The sequence below is a fragment of the Oncorhynchus masou genome, chromosome 21 (assembly GCF_036934945.1).
Source record: "Oncorhynchus masou masou isolate Uvic2021 chromosome 21, UVic_Omas_1.1, whole genome shotgun sequence".
Lineage (NCBI taxonomy): Eukaryota > Metazoa > Chordata > Actinopteri > Salmoniformes > Salmonidae > Oncorhynchus > Oncorhynchus masou.
Genome location: NC_088232.1, coordinates 54,716,009 through 54,728,440, shown reverse-complemented (window position 1 = coordinate 54,728,440; position 12,432 = coordinate 54,716,009).

Here is a 12,432-nt window from a genome sequence, read left to right as displayed (position 1 = left end):
CAAATCATTTGTTATTGTTGTTCATTTTCTTTAGTTTTCTGTTTAACATTTTTAGATTTGATCGGGAAGCTGAGAGATCAAATATACTGTTATGATTTTGTACTGCCAAGTTTACACCTTCACTATTACAATGAAATATTTTGTCCTGGAAATTGTCTAGAGGGGATTGAATTTGTTGTTGCCTAATTGTTTTTGGCAGATGTCCACACTACTTTCCTTCCATCTATAGCATTACTTAATATTACTCAGTTCCTTTGGCTTTGATGCCTCGTGATTGAGTATTGCTCTGTTCAAATAGAGTGTGATTTTGCTGTGATCTGAGACTCTGGGTTGAGGTCAGTGATAAAGTAGTCTACAGTACTACTGCCAGGAGATGAGCTATAAGTGTACCTACCATAGGAGTCCCCGAAGACTACCATTGACTATGACTACCATTGACTATTGACCATTGTACATACCCAGTGTGCGACAGAGCTGCAGGAGTTGTGACCCGTTCTTGTTGGTTATGTTGTCATAGTTGTGTCTAGGGGGCATATGGGGGAGAGAATGCTGTCAACTCCAGGCAGGTGTTTGTCCCCCTGTGTGCTGAAGGTGTCAGGTTCTTGTCCAGTTCTGGCATTTAGGTCGCCACAGACTAGTACAAGTCCCTGGGCCTGGAAATGATTGATTTCCCCCTCCAGGATGGAGAAGCTGTCTTCATTAAATTAGTGGGATTCTAGTGGGGGGATATACAGTAGGTAGCACACAGGAGGACATGTTTCTGTGTTAAGGTCATTTCCTTTTGAATTTCTAGCCAAATGTAAAATCTTCTTGTTTTGATTAATTTCATGGAGTGAGTTAGGTCTGCTCTATACCAAATTAGCATACCGCCTGAGTCCCTTCCCTGTTTCACACCTGGTATTTTGGTGGATGGCACTACCAGCTCTCTGTAAACTCGAGGGCAACCAGTGGGTCCATCTTCTCTATACCATGTTTCTTGTAGGATGACAATATCTATATTTACGATTTCTTTGGTGAAGTCCGGGGTCCTGCTCTTTAGGCCAAAGGCAGATGACCTCAGACCTTGGATATTCCCGGATGAGATAGTGAAGGCTTTGTGTTCCATAAAGTGTCCAATGTTGTTGGTCGTGTAGTTTGGCCTCAGGCCAGTAAGTGTGAGCAGAGCCTGCTGAGCATCTGGGACATTCCATTGGCTAGTGTAAGAGTGGGGGTTGGGCCTGTTTGCACGCTCACAGCCTCTATCTCACGTTCTCTCTCTCTCTCCCCCCCTTCTCCCTCTTCCTCCGCCACCCTCTCCCCCTCTATCTCTCTGCCCCCTCTCCCCTTCTATCTCTCTGCCCCCTCACCCCTTCTATCTCTCTGCCCCCTCCCCCTTCTATCTCTCTGCCCCCTCTCCCCTTCTATCTCTCTGCCCCTCTCCCCTTCTATCTCTCTCTGCCCCCCCTCTATCTATCTCTCCCTGCCCCCTCAATCTATCTCTCTCTCTCTCTGCCCCCTCCCCCTCTCTGTCTCTCTGCCCCCTCCCCCTCTCTGTCTCTCTGCCCCATCTCCCCCTCTCTCTCTGCCCCCTCTCCCTCTCTCTCTGCACCCCTATATCTCTCTCTCTCTGCCCCCTCTCCTCTATCTCTCTCTGCCCCCTCTCCCCCTCTATCGCTCTCCCTCTGCCCCCTCTATCTTTCTTTCTGTGTCCCCTCTCTCTCTCTGTGTGTGTGTGTGTGTGTGTGTTTGTCTGTGTGGTGTGAATGTGTGTGTGTGTGTGTGTTTCCAGGCTGCTGCTCCTCTATGACTTGATGGTTGAACGGCGATACACTATTGACACTGTAACAACACTGCATTAACACTGCATTAACACTGCATTAACACTGCATTAACACTGCATTAACACTATATTAACACTGCATTAACACTATATCAACACTATATCAACACTATATCAACACTATATTAACACTATATCAACACTATATCAACACTGTATTAACACTATATCAACACTGCATTAACACTATATCAACACTATATTAACACTATATCAACACTATATTAACACTATATCAACACTATATTAACACTGCATTAACACTATATCAACACTATATTAACACTGTATCAACACTATATCAACACTGTATCAACACTATATCAACACTATATTAACACTATATCAACACTATATTAACACTATATCAACACTATATTAACACTGCATTAACACTATATTAACACTGCATTAACACTATATCAACACTGTATTAACACTATATCAACACTGCATTAACACTGTATTAACACTGTATTAACACTGCATTAACACTGTATTAACACTGCATTAACACTGTATTAACACTGTATTAACACTATATTAACACTGTATTAACACTGTATTAACACTGTATTAACACTGTATTAACACTGTATCAACACTATATCAACACTGTATTAACACTGTATTAACACTATATCAACACTGCATTAACACTATATTAACACTGCATTAACACTGTATTAACACTATATCAACACTGCATTAACACTGTATTAACACTGTATTAACACTGTATTAACACTATATCAACACTGTATTAACACTGTATTAACACTGTATTAACACTGCATTATCACTGCATTAACACTGCATTAACACTATATTAACACTGCATTAACACTGTATTAACACTGCATTAACACTATATCAACACTGTATTAACACTATATCAACACTGCATTAACACTATATCAACACTGTATTAACACTATATCAACACTATATTAACACTATATCAACACTGCATTAACACTATATCAACACTGTATTAACACTATATCAACACTATATCAACACTATATCAACACTGCATTAACACTGCATTAACACTATATCAACACTATATCAACACTGCATTAACACTATATCAACACTGTATTAACACTATATCAACACTATATCAACACTATATCAACACTGCATTAACACTATATCAACACTATATTAACACTATATCAACACTATATCAACACTATATCAACACTGTATTAACACTATATCAACACTATATCAACACTATATCAACACTGCATTAACACTATATCAACACTATATCAACACTGCATTAACACTGCATTAACACTATATCAGCACTGTATTAACATTATATCAACACTGCATTAACACTGTATAAACACTATCAACACTGTATTAACACTGCATTAACACTATATCAACACTATATCAACACTATATTAACACTATATCAACACTATATTAACACTGCATTAACACTATATCAACACTGTATTAACACTATATCAACACTATATCAACACTATATCAACACTATATCAACACTGCATTAACACTATATCAACACTATATTAACACTATATCAACACTATATCAACACTGCATTAACACTGCATTAACACTATATCAGCACTGTATTAACATTATATCAACACTATATCAACACTATATCAACACTGCATTAACACTATATCAACACTGCATGAACACTATATCAACACTGTATTAACACTGTATTAACACTGCATTAACACTATATTAACACTGCATTAACACTATATTAACACTGCATTAACACTATATCAACACTATATCAACACTATATCAACACTATATTAACACTATATCAACACTATATTAACACTGCATTAACACTATATCAACACTGCATTAACACTGTATAAACACTATCAACACTGTATTAACACTATATCAACACTGCATTAACACTATATCAACACTGTATTAACACTATATCAACACTATATCAACACTATATCAACACTGCATTAACACTGTATAAACACTATCAACACTGTATTAACACTATATCAACACTGCATTAACACTATATCAACACTATATTAACACTATATCAACACTATATCAACACTATATCAACACTGTATTAACACTATATCAACACTATATCAACACTGCATTAACACTATATCAACACTATATCAACACTGCATTAACACTGCATTAACACTATATCAGCACTGTATTAACATTATATCAACACTATATCAACACTATATCAACACTGCATTAACACTATATCAACACTGCATGAACACTATATCAACACTATATCAACACTGTATTAACACTATATCAACACTATATCAACACTATATCAACACTGTATTAACACTGTATTAACACTGTATTAACACTGCATTAACACTATATTAACACTGCATTAACACTATATTAACACTGCATTAACACTATATCAACACTATATCAACACTATATCAACACTATATTAACACTATATCAACACTATATTAACACTGCATTAACACTATATCAACACTGCATTAACACTGTATCAACACTATATCAACACTGTATTAACACTATATCAACACTGCATTAACACTATATCAACACTGTATTAACACTATATCAACACTATATCAACACTATATCAACACTGCATTAACACTATATCAACACTATATCAACACTATATCAACACTGCATTAACACTATATCAACACTATATTAACACTATATCAACACTATATCAACACTGCATTAACACTATATCAACACTATATTAACACTGCATTAACACTATATCAACACTGCATTAACACTGTATCAACACTATATCAACACTGTATCAACACTATATCAACACTATGTTAACATTGCATTAACACTGCATTAACACTGTATTAACACTGTATTAACACTGTATTAACACTATATCAACACTGTATTAACACTGTATTAACACTGCATTAACACTGCATTAACACTGTATTAACACTGTATTAACACTGCATTATCACCGCATTAACACCGCATTAACACTATATTAACACTGCATTAACACTGTATTAACACTGCATTAACACTGTATTAACACTGTATTAACACTGTATTAACACTGCATTAACACTGTATTAACACTGTATTAACACTGTATTAACACTATTAACACTGTATTAACACTATATCAACACTGCATTAACACTATATCAACACTGTATTAACACTATATCAACACTATATCAACACTATATCAACACTGCATTAACACTATATCAACACTATATCAACACTGTATTAACACTGTATTAACACTGTAACACATTAACACTGTATTAACACTATTAACACTATATTGACACTGTATCAGCACTAACACCTATTAACACTGTATTAACACTGTAACACTGCATTAACACTATATTGACACTGTATTGACACTGTATCAGCACTAACACCTATAAACACTGTATTAACACTGTAACACTGCATTAACACTATAACACATTAACCCTGTATTGCCACTGTATCAGCACTGTAACACATATTAACACTGTATTGACACTAACACTTATTAACCCTGTATGAACACTTATTAGTGCTGCATTAGCATGTATTAATGTGGTAAACTTTGAACACTGACTGTACTGTAACTATCTCACTGACTGTAACTAACTGACTGTAACTAACTGTATTGTAACTAACTGACTGTATTGTAACTAACTGACTGTATTGTAACTAACTGACTGTAACTAACTGACTGTAACTAACTGATTGTAACTAACTGACTGTATTGTAACTAACTGACTGTAACTAACTGACTGTAAACTAACTGACTGTAACTAACTGTATTGTAACTAACTGACTGTATTGTAACTAACTGACTAACTTGTAACTAACTGACTGTAACTAACTGACTGTAACTAACTGTATTGTAACTAACTGACTGTATTGTAACTAACTGACTGTATTGTAACTAACTGACTGTAACTAACTGACTGTAACTAACTGATTGTAACTAACTGACTGTATTGTAACTAACTGACTGTAACTAACTGACTGAACTAACTGACTGTAACTAACTGTATTGTAACTAACTGACTGTATTGTAACTAACTGACTAACTAACTAACTAACTGACTGTAACTAACTGACTGTATTGTAACTAACTGACTGTATTGTAACTAACTGACTGTATTGTAACTAACTGACTGTAACCTACTGACTAACTAACTAACTAACTGACTGTATTATAACTAACTGACTGTAACTAACTGACTGTAACTAACTGACTGTAACTAACTGACTGTATTGTAAATAACTGACTGTATTGTAACTAACTGATTGTAACTAACTGACTGTAACTAACTGACTGTTCTGTAACTAACTGACTGTATTGTAACTAATTGACTGTATTGTAACCAACTGACTGTAACTAACTAACTGACTGTAACTAACTGTATTGTAACTAACTGACTGTAACTAACTGACTGTTCTGGAAACTAACTAACTAACTGACTGATTGTAACTAACTGACTGTATTGTAACCAACTGACTGTAACTAACTAACTGACTGTAACTAACTAACTGACTGTAACTAACTGACTGTATTGTAACTAACTGACTGTAACTAACTGACTGTTCTGGAAACTAACTAACTAACTAACTGACTGTAACTAACTGACTGTATTGTAACTAACTGACTGTAACTAACTGACTATTGTAACTAACTGACTATTGTAACTAACTGACTGTAACTAACTGACTGTTCTGTAACTAACTGACTGTAACTACCTGACTGTTCTGTAACTAACTGACTGTAACTAACTGACTGTAACTAACTGACTGTATTGTAACTAACTGACTGTATTGTAACTGACTGTATTGTAATTAACTGACTGTATTGTAACTAACTGACTGTAACTAACTAACTGTAACTAACTAACTGTAACTAACTGACTGTATTGTAATTAACTGACTGTATTGTAACTAACTGACTGTATTGTAACTGACTGTAACTAACTGACTGTAACTAACTGTAACTAACTGACTGTATTGTAACTAACTCACTGTATTGTAACTAACTGACTGTAACTAACTGACTGTTCTGTAACTAACTGACTAACTAACTGACTGTAACTAACTGACTAACTGACTGTATTGTAACTAACTGACTGTATTGTAACTAACTGACTGTAACTAACTGACTGTATTGTAACTAACTGACTGTATTGTAACTAACTGTATTGTAACTAACTGACTGTAACTAACTGACTGTAACTAACTGACTGTATTGTAACTAACTGACTGTATTGTAACTTACTGACTTTAACTAACTGTATTGTAACTAACTGACTGTAACTAACTAACTGTAACTAACTAACTGTAACTAACTGACTGTATTGTAATTAACTGACTGTATTGTAACTAACTGACTGTAACTAACTGACTGTAACTAACTGTAACTAACTGACTGTAACTAACTGACTGTATTGTAACTAACTCACTGTATTGTAACTAACTGACTGTAACTAACTGACTGTTCTGTAACTAACTGACTAACTAACTGACTGTAACTAACTGACTAACTGACTGTATTGTAACTAACTGACTGTATTGTAACTAACTGACTGTATTGTAACTAACTGACTGTATTGTAACTAACTGTATTGTAACTAACTGACTAACTAACTGACTGTAACTAACTGACTGTATTGTAACTAACTGACTGTATTGTAACTAACTGACTTTAACTAACTGATTGTAACTAACTGACTGTAACTAACTAACTGTAACTAACTAACTGTAACTAACTGACTGTATTGTAACTAACTGACTGTATTGTAACTTACTGACTTTAACTAACTGTATTGTAACTAACTGACTGTAACTAACTAACTGTAACTAACTAACTGTAACTAACTGACTGTATTGTAACTAACTGACTGTAACTAACTGACTGTAACTAACTGACTATTGTAACTAACTGACTGTAACTAACTAACTGTAACTAACTAACTATAACTAACTGACTGTATTGTAACTAACTGATTGTAACTAACTGCCTGTAACTAACTGAATAACTAACTAACTAACTGACTGTAACTAACTGACTGTATTGTAACTAACAGACTAACTAACTAACTGATTGTAACTAACTGACTGTAACTAACTGACTGTTCTGTAACTAACTGACTGTATTGTAACTAATTGACTGTATTGTAACTAACTGACTGTAACTAACTGACTGTATTGTAACTAACTGACTGTATTGTAACTAACTGACTGTAACTAACTGACTGTATTGTAACTAACTGACTGTTCAACTAACTAACTGACTGTAACTAACTGACTAACTAACTGACTGTATTGTAACTAACTGACTGTATTGTAACTAACTGACTAACTAACTGACTGTAACTAACTGACTGTATTGTAACTAACTGACTGTAACTAACTGACTGTAACTGACTATTGTAACTAACTGACTGTAACTAACTGACTGTTCTGTAACTGACTGACTGTAACTAACTGACTGTAACTAACTGACTGTATTGTAACTAACTGACTGTATTGTAATTAACTGACTGTATTGTAACTAACTGACTGTAACTAACTGACTGTAACTAACTGACTGTATTGTAACTAACTGACTGTAACTAACTGACTGTTCTGTAACTAACTGACTGTAACTAACTGACTGTATTGTAACTAACTAACTGTATTGTAACTAACTGACTGTAACTAACTAACTAACTGACTGTATTGTAACTAACTGACTGTATTGTAACTAACTGACTGTATTGTAACTAACTGACTGTATTGTAACTAACTGACTGTAACTAACTGACTGTAACTAACCGACTATTGTAACTGACTAACTAACTGACTGTATTGTAACTAACTGACTGTATTGTAACTAACTGACTGTAACTAACTAACTGTATTGTAACTAACTGACTGTAACTAACTGACTGTATTGTAACTAACTGTAACTAACGGACTGTAACTAACTAACTGTATTGTAACTAACTGACTGTATTGTAACTAACTGACTGTATTGTAACTAACTGACTGTATTGTAACTAACTGACTGTAACTAACTGACTGTAACTAACTGACTGTTCTGTAACTAACTGACTGTATTGTAACTAACTGACTAACTAACTGACTGTATTGTAACTAACTGACTGTAACTAACTGACTGTAACTAACTGACTGTATTGTAACTAACTGACTAACTAAATTACTGTATTGTAACTGACTGTAACTAACTGACTGTAACTAACTGACTGTATTATAACTAACTGACAGTAACTGACTGTAACTAACTGACAGTAACTAACTGACAGTAACTAACTGACTGTAACTAACTGACTGTAACTAACTGCTGTAACGTAACTAACTATAACTAACTGACTGTATTGTAACTACCTGAATGTATTGTAACTAACTGACTGTAACTAACTGACTGTAACTAACTGACTGTAATTAACTGACTGTAACTAACTGACTAACTAACTGACTAACTAACTGACTAACTAACTGACTGTAACTAACTAACAGACTGTAACTAACTAACTGATTGTAACTAACTAACTTATTGTAACTGACTGTTCTGTAACTAACTGACTGTATTGTAACTTATTGACTGTATTGTAACTAATTGACTGACTGTAACTAACTGACTGTATTGTAACTAACTGACTGTATTGTAACTAACTGACTGTAGCTACCTGAATGTATTGTAACTAACTGACTGTAATTAACTGACTGTAACTAACTGACTGTAACTAACTGACTAACTAACTGACTGTAACTAACTAACAGACTGTAACTAACTAACTGATTGTAACTAACTAACTGATTGTAACTGTCTGTTCTGTAACTAACTGACTGTATTGTAACTAATTGACTGTATTGTAACTAATTGACTGACTGTAACTAACTGACTGTATTGTAACTAATTGACTGTATTGTAACTAACTGACTAACTAACTGACTGTATTGTAACTAACTGACTGTATTGTAACTAACTGACTGTAACTAACTGACTGTATTGTAACTAACTGACTATTCTGTAACTAACTGACTAACTAACTGTAAACTAACTGACTGTATTGTAACTAACTGACTGTAACAAACTGATTGTTCTGGAAACTAACTAACTAATTAACTGACTGTAACTAACTGACTGTATTGTAACTAACTGACTGTAACTGACTGTATTGTAACTAACTGAAACTAACTGACTGTAACTAACTGACTGTATTGTAACTAACTGTAACTAACTGACTGTATTGTAACTAACTGAATGTATTGTAACTAACTGACTGTAACTAACTGACTGTAATTAACTGACTGTAAGTAACTGACTGTAACTAACTGACTGTAACTAAGTGACTGTAACTAACTAACAGACTGTAACTAACTAACTGATTGTAACTAACTGATTGTAACTAACTGTATTGTAACTATCTGACTGTAACTAACTGACTGTATTGTAACTAATAGACTGTATTGTAACTAACTGACTGTAACTAACTGACTGTATTGTAACTAACTGACTGTAAACTAACTGACTGTTCTGTAACTAACTGACTAACTAACTGACTGTAACTAACTGACTAACTGACTGTATTGTAACTAACTGACTGTATTGTAACTAACTGACTGTAACTAACTGACTGTTCTGTAACTAACTGACTGTAACTAACTGACTGTAACTAACTGACTGTATTGTAACTAACTGACTGTAACGAACTGATTGTTCTGGAAACTAACTAACTAATTAACTGACTGTAACTAACTGACAGTATTGTAACTAACTGACTGTAACTGACTGTATTGTAACTAACTGACTGTAACTAACTGACTGTTCTGTAACTAACTGACTGTATTGTAACTAACTGACTTTTACAAACTGACTGTTCTGGAAACTAACTAACTAACTAACTAACTAACTAACTAACTAACTAACTGACTGTAACTAACTAACTAACTGATTGTAAATATCTGACTGTAACTAACTGACTGTTCTGTAACTGACTGACTAACTAACTGACTGTATTGTAACTAATTGACTGTATTGTAACTAACTGACTATTGTAACTAACTGACTATTGTAACTAACTGACTGTATTGTAACTAACTGACTGTAACTGACTGTATTGTAACTAACTGACTGTAACTAACTGACTGTTCTGTAACTAACTGACTGTATTGTAACTAACTGAACAAACTGACTGTTCTGGAAACTAACTAACTAACTAACTAACTAACTAACTGACTGACTGACTGACTGACTGTAACTAACTAACTAACTGATTGTAAATAACTGACTGTAACTAACTGACTGTTCTGTAACTGACTGACTAACTAACTGACTGTATTGTAACTAATTGACTGTATTGTAACTAACTGACTGTAACTAACTGACTATTGTAACTAACTGACTATTGTAACTAACGGACTGTAACTAACTGACTGTTCTGTAACTAACTGACTGTATTGTAACTAACTGACTTTTACAAACTGACTGTCCTGGAAACTAACTAACTAACTAACTAACTAACTAACTGACTGTAACTAACTAACTAACTGATTGGAAATAACTGACTGTAACTAACTGACTGTATTGTAACTAATTGGCTGTATTGTAACTAACTGACTGTAACTAACTGACTATTGTAACTAACTGACTGTAACTAACTGACTGTATTGTAACTAACTGACTGTATTGTAACTAACTGACTGTATTTTAACTAACTGACTGTATTGTAGCTAACTGACTGTAACTAACTGACTGTTCTGTAACTAACTGACTGTAACTAACTGACTAACTGACTGTATTGTAACTAACTGACTGTATTGTAACTAACTGTAACTAACTGTAACTAACTGACTGTATTGTAACTAACTGACTATTCTGTAACTAACTGACTAACTAACTGACTGTAACTAACTGACTGTATTGTAACTAACTGACTGTAACTAACTGATTGTATCTGTAACTAACTGACTAATAACTGACTAACTAACTGACTGTATTGTAACTAACTGACTGTAACTAACTGTATTGTAACTAACTGACAGTAACTAACTGACTGTAACTAACTGACTGTAACTAACTGACTGTATTGTAACTAACTGAACTAACTGACTGTATTGTAACTAACTGACTGTATTGTAACTAACTGACTGTAACTAACTGACTGTAACTAACTGACTGTAAGTAACTGACTGTAACTAACTGACTGTAACTAACTGTGACTGTAACTAACTAACAGACTGTAACTAACTAACTGTATTGTAACTAACTGACTGTAACTAACTGTATTGTAACTATCTGACTGTAACTAACTGACTGTATTGTAACTAACTGACTGTATTGTAACTAACTGACTGTAACTAACTGACTGTATTGTAACTAACTGACTGTTTTGTAACTAACTGACTGTAACTAACTGACTAACTAACTGACTGTAACTAACTGACTGTATTGTAACTAACTGACTGTATTGTAACTAACTGACTGTATTGTAACTAACTGACTGTAACTAACTGACTGTTCTGTAACTAACTGACTGTAACTAACTGACTGTAACTAACTGACTGTATTGTAA